The sequence below is a fragment of the Aricia agestis genome, chromosome 4 (assembly GCF_905147365.1).
Source record: "Aricia agestis chromosome 4, ilAriAges1.1, whole genome shotgun sequence".
Taxonomy (NCBI): Eukaryota; Metazoa; Arthropoda; class Insecta; order Lepidoptera; family Lycaenidae; genus Aricia; species Aricia agestis.
In genome coordinates, this window is record NC_056409.1 from 20456948 (window position 1) to 20467456 (window position 10509).

The following is a 10509-nucleotide window of genomic DNA, read 5'->3' on the forward strand; positions in this document are numbered from 1 at the left end:
AGCGAGCAACGCAGTCGCTTTAATACGATTCCAGAAGTTTGATCATATTTTCCCATTTTGCAATAATGAAAATTTTCATTTCATTTCGGCTTTCCGTTATAGCCGTATTTAAATTTCATATAATGAAATGTTCCATAATTGGGTCGCCGGTTGTCCAATTTTACAGTTCGCGCAAACGACGATTCTAAATAATCATTATTGAGCATTTCCTATTTCCCTTTTTGAGTGTTCTTACGGTAAAGCTACTAACGGCCGTTCCCAATATTTGATCTATCTCTGGTTTTGCCCTAATAGAGATAGGAATAGCTCACATTAGACATAAATATTTTATGTCTAATGTGAGCTATTCCTATCTCTAGTAGGGCAAAACCAGAGATAGATCAAATATTGGGAACGGCCGTAAGGCCTCTTGGATATCGTTGCTAAGCTACGGCAACGCCGCGGGTCGGTTGACGGCGGAAACTCACGGGCGCTTTTCTCATATGATTCTCATACAAGTCACTGCACTTTTTTTGGTAATTGTTTATATTTTTAGCACAACAAAAAGTAATGAGCCAAATTATTATTGATTGTGGACTTCATAATATTTCCGCAGACTTTTTCCGCGGAAAATCAGTACTTATCGAAAACTATATTTACTTAAATATACACGATCATGAAATATTCTTTCAAATTCATTGAATATGATTTTTTACTTTGTATTTATTTATTTGTAATATCATCTTCTTAGTTATTACTTACTTATTACTAAAAACAGGTTGTTCACCTAATTAAAAATTATAGAGCACAAACTAATTCCAAAGCAATCATGTTCATGAAGTCTTCGAAATCCATGACGATGGAGAACGAATCATCCGTGTAAAAGTAATACCACAGACCAGAGTAGGTAATCGACTGTACGACGTGAAAGTGGAGCTATGTATTGAATAATCTAAACAAATATATTTTCAGCAACTTTTCAACCATACATGCAAAATAAAAATGGAAAATGAAGATGTAAGTATTTCATTATCAAAGAAAATTTTCTTTGATTTTTATGAGTTTATGACTAATATGTAATATAATAAATTTACTAGATCACGCCCGCAACTCCATTGTGACATAACTCTTGCACAACTGAGTAACCGCGCGGGATTCGGGAACCGTACATTTTTCCGAGACAAAGAGTATCCTATGTCCAGTGGCGTAAATATAGGGCTGGCAAAATGCCACGGGACCCCGACCCAAATGTGCAAAAATTTTAAAGTAAGTACATAATATTGTTTATTATAAACGTGACGATTTTTACTGATAGAGCCCCATCAATTTGCCACGGGCCCCGGATCTTATAGTTACGCCAATGTCTATGTCCTTTTTCGGGACTCTTAAGAATATATTATGGAGTTATCCATGCCAAATTTCAGCAAAATCTATTCAGCAGTTTAGGCGTTAAGAGGTAAGAGACAGACACACTTTCGCACTTATAATATAATTAGTAAATTAGTAATATCAGTAATTAGTATATTAGTATGATATAATATTATAAATGGGAAAGTGAATATTGAAGGAATTAGTAATAAATATTGAACCGACAATAATTTTATTTATATCGTTTTTTCAATTACAATATATTATTATAAATAAAACAATGATATTAAAAATAACTTGCACGTGACATTTTATAAATATTCATGCGAGATTTAGATTTAAGCATGATTAATAATCGGCATGTTGATTTCGATACGTTTCCAAATTCCGTCTCAGAAACGAATAAAACGTTAATTCACGAATCTGAGTTTGGGAATTTTTGCACCCTGCAGCATAACAGTACCGCCCATATTTTCCTTATTCAGAGCACTTTTTAAAGTTTTCAACGTGTTTTCATTTTTAACTAGTAAACCGTATTTCACAGCTGATCGCACTCTGACACCCACGTGTTGCCTGAATCTGCCACTCGCCGCGCCACTAAATAGAGATATCCAAGAGTACCACTTTTCAATTCATTTGATCTCAATGTAAATAAAAATTCGACCACATACTTATGCAAGTATTTCTTTTGTGCAAGGATGATTCAAAATTGATAAGTGATAACATATTTTAGTGATAAGCAAAACAAGACTCAGACAGTCTTGGTTTTTGTATTTCTAGTACAATATTGGTCTTGAACTCGGTCAAATCTGATCTCAGTCTGCCTTGGATTTGTTTTTTTTTGGAACGAAATTTCTTATGCCGCGTTCGGCGTAAATCTGAAGGCTGGACAGAACGACATTTGACCTTGATTTGACCTCGACACTTTTTTATTAGTACCTGCATTTTAGGGGCAGATGGCGTTGATAGTAAGTATTCCTGTGCGTCAACTAGATGGCGTTTTTTTAATGAACAGCGACGCGTTGTTAGTATTCCTGGGCATCAATAGATGGCGTTTATTTAAGTAATACTTTTTTTAGTGTATATGTATACAGGTTTTTTGAACATAAATGAATAACTTCGTTTCATTCGAGTTCCCTTGACACCTCTTAAGTTTTTATTTAGTTTTAGGCTAGTTGCAAGACCAAGACTAGTGTCGCAAGACCAATTTTGTTTTTTTTTTATTTTTGTATGTTCCACGATTATTCCGCCGTTTGTGAACTGATTTTGAAATTGTTTCTTTTGTTGTATAGGGTTTTACCCCAATTTGGTACTATGTTCACAAAAGTGGTGTCCTGATGATGGGATCCATGAGTAATTGAGAGAACTCTTCAAAATGTATAATATGGAAACATATTGTCACGGACATATAGTGCCATCTAGCGTCAAACCAGCGAAACTTATCAAGGGAACACCGACAACATAAATCCCCTACTCAATACTAGATGGTGTGAGGTGCGCAAGTACATACTCGAAACTTCTAGAAAAGCCCAACATTTGTTTACGTGTTTACCGGTTTATTTTGTTTACGTGTTTAGTTGTTTATGTTTATTGTGGCACATGCTCGAGCCTCCTAGAAAGTTCCCACACTTGTTTACTTGTTTACGTGTATCGGGAACTTTCTGGAGTTTGTCTCGCCATATAAAAAGCCGCAGGTAGACGGCCCGTCGTTCAGTTCGGTTCGAGCGATCATCAAGGCGATTTCGGAGTGGCAACAAGTGATCAATAGTGAGTGAACCAGTGAAACCTTCGACTTGGCTACGACCTAGGACAGTGATAGTGCGTGATTGGACCTAGTGATTATTGTTTGGACTTAGTGCTAAGTGTTGTGACCTAGTGTGTGCTTGTGTGACCTAGACTTAGTGAATAAAGTCTTCAAGATTGAGAGTCAGCAGGTCTTTCTCTCCAAATCCTTCGAACCCTAGCACGTAACAATATTATTATGGTGATTTCGGTTTTATGAGAAGTATCCTAAAGCAAATGCTACAAAAAGTAAGATTTTGCACCAAGATATATCATGATTCCGAAGGTGCTAAGAGAACCAAAAGAAAAAATTAACTTCCCCATACGAAAGTTAAATTTTTTTTTTGGTCTGTTGCACTATATATAGTATCGCACTGTATAGTGCGTCAAGAATGTCTAGGAGGCGCGACTTTTTTTTTAAGCAATAGCAACACTCTTTTGACATTTGTCCCTTTGTTGTATCAATACTCTATGACATAAAATTTACAAAACAAAGATTTTCAATTAGCTTAAATTTAGTTTTATAATGTGAAAACTACATGTTACTGTGATTAATATGAATAATTAAAGTGAAATACGTGTCATAATGAAAATTTGAAGATCTTCATTGAAGAAAAATAGTAAAACGCGAAAATATTACTGAAATTCTCGCGTCCATATTTCCGATTCTGATCGCTCAATCGCTATAGTAGCAGGTAATTAAGCGTTTGTTTTATAAATTTTGTTAGTTAATTTTATTGTATGATGTAATTTTAAGTAGCCTGAGTAAGTATTATGTAGTATAATAAAACAACAATTTTACATAAACCTTATGTTTACGTAAACAATGAACTGTCAAAGAAATCTATCATATAACGCGCCTAACAATGATTGATACTTTGACTTAGGTGCTTTGCGTATTTATGTATCTTAGATGTATATAAAATTCTCGTGTCACAGTGTATGTGCTTAACTCCTTTAACACTTTGAAGCAGCGTAATATAATATTATAATTATTACGTTTTATGTTTACAGGTTAAAAGCGTTTAACGAAATAGCCGAAATGACTGGGAGAATTTATGCTATCATTTTGAAAAAAACACTGAAAATAAATATAAGGAGTGAGAATTAAGCTTTATTAGGATATTGAAGAGCTGATTATTGAAGATGAAAGTGCCACTTCACTGTGACACCACTGCTGTAACTACATGGACCTAGAAAGTGGCGATGATTCTGTTTCTGGCTGCATTGTGGAATATTATTTGGATGATCATATTTTATTAAAATAACAAAACCCTGTTTTTCATTTATTTATTTTTTGGATTTTCTTAAATGAGTAGTTCCTTAATAAAAAAGGAGTGAGGTTCTCTCAGCTCTCACTGGTCATAAATAGCTCTGCAGCTCTCAGGGAGAGGGTATTTAAATAACAGGTGTTATAAATTCATAATATTATGTAAAGTGACTAGATGAACCGGTGAATTTCGTGTCACTTATAAGCGTTCCCTGGATTTTCAGGAATATTTTAAGACTAAAATTAGTCGCATCGGTTCAACCGTTTAATCGAGTTATTGCATTTTGATATAGGTAGTCCGTCAAGAAAGTGAAGAAATTAAAATTGTTGTATTGTCATCCCTATTTTCTTAAATTGATTTGAAATGGATGACACTACGATGTTGCCACTTTTTAATTTCTTCACTTTCTTGACAGAGACAGACTATGACATATACAAAGATTATAATACTTTACATAGATTAGATATTGTTTCTTGTAATGTCGTAAATTAAACACACACTATAAATTTAATATAAAGTATCAAAATTTTTTATAGTGACTGGATACAGTGTGGCCATAAGAGGCCACACCGGAAACAAGTGGCGACTCTATTAATGTCGTGACTTTTTTGACGGGCTATAATGTAATGCTTTGCTGTTTGCACCATGGCTGCCCTGAGCGAAGCAAATCAACATTGCTTTGAGATTGAATGGCGTTGTTCAGTCAAAGGGCTAGCTGTTTGATTGAACGGATATTTTAACCAGTGGACTGCGACATAGCCGTGTGATTGAATGGCGTTGTTCAGTCAAAGGGCTAGCGGTTTGATTGAACGACTATTTTAAACAGTTGCCTGCGCCACATTCAATAGGAAATAATAATAATTTATGCATTGATGTTAAATACTTTTTGTACCGTGGTATAAAAACAAACAATGCTAGCTGGTTTGGAATGCAGTTATGTAGGCGTCTACACGTCCTTGCTAAAGACCTTACACTTTTAAATTATTGCAAATCAGTTTCAGTCAGCCTAGATCAAACAGGTCAAAGAGAATAATATAATAAACAGGTTATATACAGTCTCTCAAAAAATTTAAGAAATTGAAAAGTGGCAACATCGTAGTGTCATCACTTTTTTCTTAGATTGATTTGAAAGGGATGACACTACGATGTTGCCACTTTTTAATTTCTTCACTTTTTTGACAGACTATAAGTGAGTGATTTATAGTCTAAAGTGGAAATCTATCCCGGGTCCCACACATACAACAGGAAGCCAATTCTCAGGACGTGAGAAAATCTCACCTTCGAAAAAATTACCCAATTATGAGATTTTTACGAACGTAACACAGTTTGTGTATTCTCAAAACTTCACACTAGAAATGTTTCGTGTAAAGATCGCTCGAGTCATACGAGTGCTAGGGACCGGTAGATGTCGGAATTCGTACACAAATTCGCCCTTTTATTGGTGGACATGTAGCAAAGAAGTACAAAATTTCGTACTTACTTGTGTTTCTTTTGCGATATAATAACTTACTTATAAGTTAATGTGTTTAAAAGAAACTATTTATAATTTCGTTAAATTAAAATAAGTATAGCTGAATTAGACTACATATTTTTATCAGAACTTTTGTTCTATTATTGTATACTGTATACATGTATACAGTATACGCTCGCCACGACTCGGGCTGCGTCCAGCGGCCGGCTGCAGACAGTCTCGCGCCCGCTTCCGATTACGAAAGATATTGCGTTATTACTATAACCACAGAACAGATAATAGTACAAGTACTATAACGCTGTATTAGAATAATAAGTGTTGTTTTAGTAGTCTCTTTCAATACTTGTTATAATTATTGATAAGTGCATTAGTCAAATAAATAACAGTAAATTCGGCGACCAAATTATTGTTTGTGAAACGGGACGTTTCCGTGGTGCCATACTTATTTAGTCACTTCAATAAAAATATAAGTAATTGGTCTTTACAAAATATTATAAAGAATAATTTAGTTTTTAATGCTTCAAGCCCCAAGCGGTCATCGGCGACCGCGATAACAATAGATAAGCTATAAATTATAACTGTGTCTCGTATTAACTACCAGTGGAGGGGCAACCCACACCGCCCACGCCTTGCGCCGCCTCTGTTAACTACAAATTATTATTTGTAGTTAACAGAGGCGAGGATAAAGTACCTTTATTAAGGTACTTAAATATATTGCAAAACAACCGCAAAACAATTTGCCAAGATAGCTAGTGATATTATAAAATCAATTATTTTGTAAGCTTTATTTACTAGAATACACTTAAATATCTTCGCACGTTGCAAAATGTGTCCAAGCGTTTTTTTAATGCCGAAACGGAACGCAAAATTTAGTCTATGGTAGGAACACCTCAATAGGTCGATTGGTAATTTGTTCGATTGGTCCCCAGAATACGAGTTATAAGGATCATTCGAACTTGCCAGTAGAAATGAATAGTTCAAGAAATAATTTTACGACGATTTAGTTATTAAATACAAATAATTATATTATATTATGCATTGAGATTTGAGATATTATAAGTACTACGTAAGCATATGGCAAAATAACCGCAAAACAACTTGTTGGGATAGCTAGTGGTGTAATAAAATCAATTATTTCGTAAGCTATATTTACTAGAATACACTTAAATATCTTCGCAAGTTGCAAAATTTATCGTAGCGTTTTTTTAATGCCGAAAGAACGCTAAATAATGTCAATGGCAGAAACTCCTCGATAGGTACTCTATTGGTCCCCAGAATACGAGTTTTACGTATCATTCGAACTTGCCAGTAGACATGAATAGTTCGTGAGATAATTTTACGAGGGAAAAAGTTCACATCCTGAGAATTGCCTCCCAGGTATCTTACTCCCACTTATACGTGGGAGAGCCATGCTTGCGCACGAATGGGCCGGCGCGACCGGCGAAATACCACGTTTTCACAGAAAACCGGCGTGAAACAGCGCTTGCGCTGTGTTTCGCCGAGTGAGTGATTTACCGGAGGCCCAATTCCCTTCCCTATCCTCCTCTATTCCCTTCCCTTCCCATCCCTACCCTCCTATTACTCTATTCCCTCTTAAAAAGCCGGCAACGCATCTGCAGCTCTTCTGATGCTGCGAGTGTCCATGGGCGACGGAAGTTGCTTTCCATCAGGTGACCTGTTTGCTCGTTTGCCCCCTTATTTCATAAAAAAAAAAACTGGAAAAAAGTTAAGTGTCTAGTGTCGGGGGGTTGCGTGGGTTAATAAACCTGCATACTATCTTAATGTACCTAACTACCTAAGTCTAAACAATGTGTTTTTAAGTCACATCGTCATTATTAAATAATAGGCTAAGTGGAGTTGGACTCGCACACGAAGGGTACCGTTATAGAGCAAAAATAGGCCAAAAATTGCGTTTTTTTATATGGGAGCCCCCTTCAATTTTTATGTTATTTAAATATTAATTAATTATTAAAGTAAACATATAATTAAGGTCATTGTGAAAATTTAAAGTGCCTATCTGTTGCCATTATTGTTACCGAGTAAAAACGGCCAAAAAATCACGTTTGTTGTTCGGGAGCCCCCTTTAATATTAATTTTATTTTGCTTTTAGTATTTGTTGTTATAGCAGCAACAAATATTATATACATAATCTGTGAAAATTTCAGAGGTCTAGCTATAGCGGTTCTTGAGATACAGCCTGGAGACAGACAGACGGACAGACAACGAAGTCTTAGTAACAGGGTCCCGTTTTTACCCTTTGGTGTGTACGGAACCCTAAAAAGGGTATTGCAGAATCAGACATTTTTTTAGGAAGGCATAAAAAATATAAAGCATGCAACTTGTATGAATCATTTTCTCCGGTGTGGACGCAAGGGGACCCAGACTTTCCAAGTTACATAAGTTATCACTAGTTTAATAGCTGTCATTCTGTGTGTCTGTTCGTCTGTCTTTTCCATCCTCCTTAGACGCAGAGTAGACAGAACTAAGTAGACGGTTCTTGTCAATAGGTTTTTACTGTCAAGACCAAGTCGTCTTGACTTTGTTCAAGACACGTTTATGTTTGTATAATTATTATAGCTCTTCTTTGGAGGCGTAAATTTTTGTTTTTAAAGCACTTTTTTGCAACTCAGTACAAATTGTCAACCTGTACGACCATTAGTGAAACAAGCTAGCAGGATTGTAAGCCCCTCATATATCTGGCTCCACATTAACGCATATATTTGCACGCATTAGACACCTAAAAGGTGATATACAGCTACTTCTGAATAATATTACTGTGAATGGGCCATTGTAAATTTTGCTTACGCCTCACACCTTAATTGTGGAATTTATGTGCTTGAATTTTTGTTTCACATTCCGAGATTTTTTAGATGCTACTAAAAAGCTCTAAAAGTTGTTTTTAAACGTTTGTTTCAAAACATTGGCTGCATTTACAATAAAGTTCTATAAGTGAGTGTATAGTGTGGAATATCAAATATATTATATACGAGCTTTTGCCCGCGGCGTCGCTCGCGTTAAGAAGTATTTCGTATATAAAGTATTTTTATATATACAAACTTTCAACCCCTATTTTAACCCTTTATAGGTAGAATTGATCAAAATCCTTTCTTAGCGGATGCCTATGTCATATCATCAACCTGCATGCCAAACAGCCCGATCCGTCCAGTGGATTGGACGTGCTGTGCGTTAATAGATCACTATGTCAATCAGTCAGTCAGTCACCTTTGAGTTTTATATATATATATATATATATATATATATATATATATATATATATATATATATATATATATATATATATATATATATATATATATATATATATATATATATATATACACGTTGTATTGCCATAAAATGATTTTCGCTATTTTCCTGCTTAACTCTTGAATTGTTTTCAGATTTTTTTCTATAGACCTCACGGAGCCCGAGACCTTTTCAACGAATGCAAAACCGTGGAAATCGGTTCGTGCGTTCTGGAGTTATAGCGTCAGGAAGGAAAACCCGTTACCCGACTTATTTTTTTAATAAGTATATTAGATTACTTAATTAAAACTAGAGATCGCCCAATGGTCGAAATTCAACCTTAGTTTCAACGACATTAGGATATAACTTATATTTTGTAAAAAATATTGAGTTTATCATTTTTTTTTCAACTCTTGGCTCTGGGACTTAGCTGATCTCAGACTGGCCGTGTAAGCATTGTCTAATAGTATCTTAGATTCAATAAAACTATAATCCATTTTCAATTTGTCACCTTGTTGTCAACAGACTTCAACCATAAACAAAAGAGTATGATTCGTATACAAGGTGTAACAAAAATAAGTGATAATACTTTAGGGTGTGTATGTGTTCCTTATAGAGAGTTCACTCTGAAAGTAGCAGCGCTGATTACACCATTTTTTTTTCTTTTGTATGGGGAAAGTCGTGACGTTCAGGCGCTCGTCCATACAAAAGTGAAAAAAAAAATTTAGTCTTTCAGCGCTGCTACTTTCACAGCGAACTCTCTATAAGGAACACATACACACCCTAAAGTATTATCACTTATTTTTGTTACACACTGTATATAGGCTTGTCACTCAAAAATCTGTAATTTCTCATGTGTGTGTGTTGTAGTGTGTGTAATGTTTTATTTGTTAAAAAAATGTATGATAAAAGCATAATTTTAAAATAATATTAGCTCGATGCACTCCTTCACCATATAAACTATATCTGTGCAAAATTTCATGCACCTACGTTTCCCCATTTTTCGTCAAAAGGGATACAAAGTTTTTCGCTTGCGTATTAATATATAGATTCTCGTGTCACAAGTCACAACTCACAGTGTTTGTGCGCAAACTCCTCCAAAACGGCTCAACCGATCTATGTACCATCGAGGAAGTTGATTCCTATTTCCTATGCAATTGACAGACCAAACGCGACGTTATTTAGTCGAATATGTCAATTCAATGCTAATTGTGATCTGTCAACTGGGTTTGACGTAACGCAATCAAACTACTTAGGTCCCCGATTTGCATAGGAATCAACTTCACTGATAGTACATTCGTTAGGCCTGAGAATAGGTTCTTAACTATTTTTTATTAACCCACTTCCGAAAAGAAGCAGGTTATATATTCGGCTGTGGATTTTTTTTTTGTA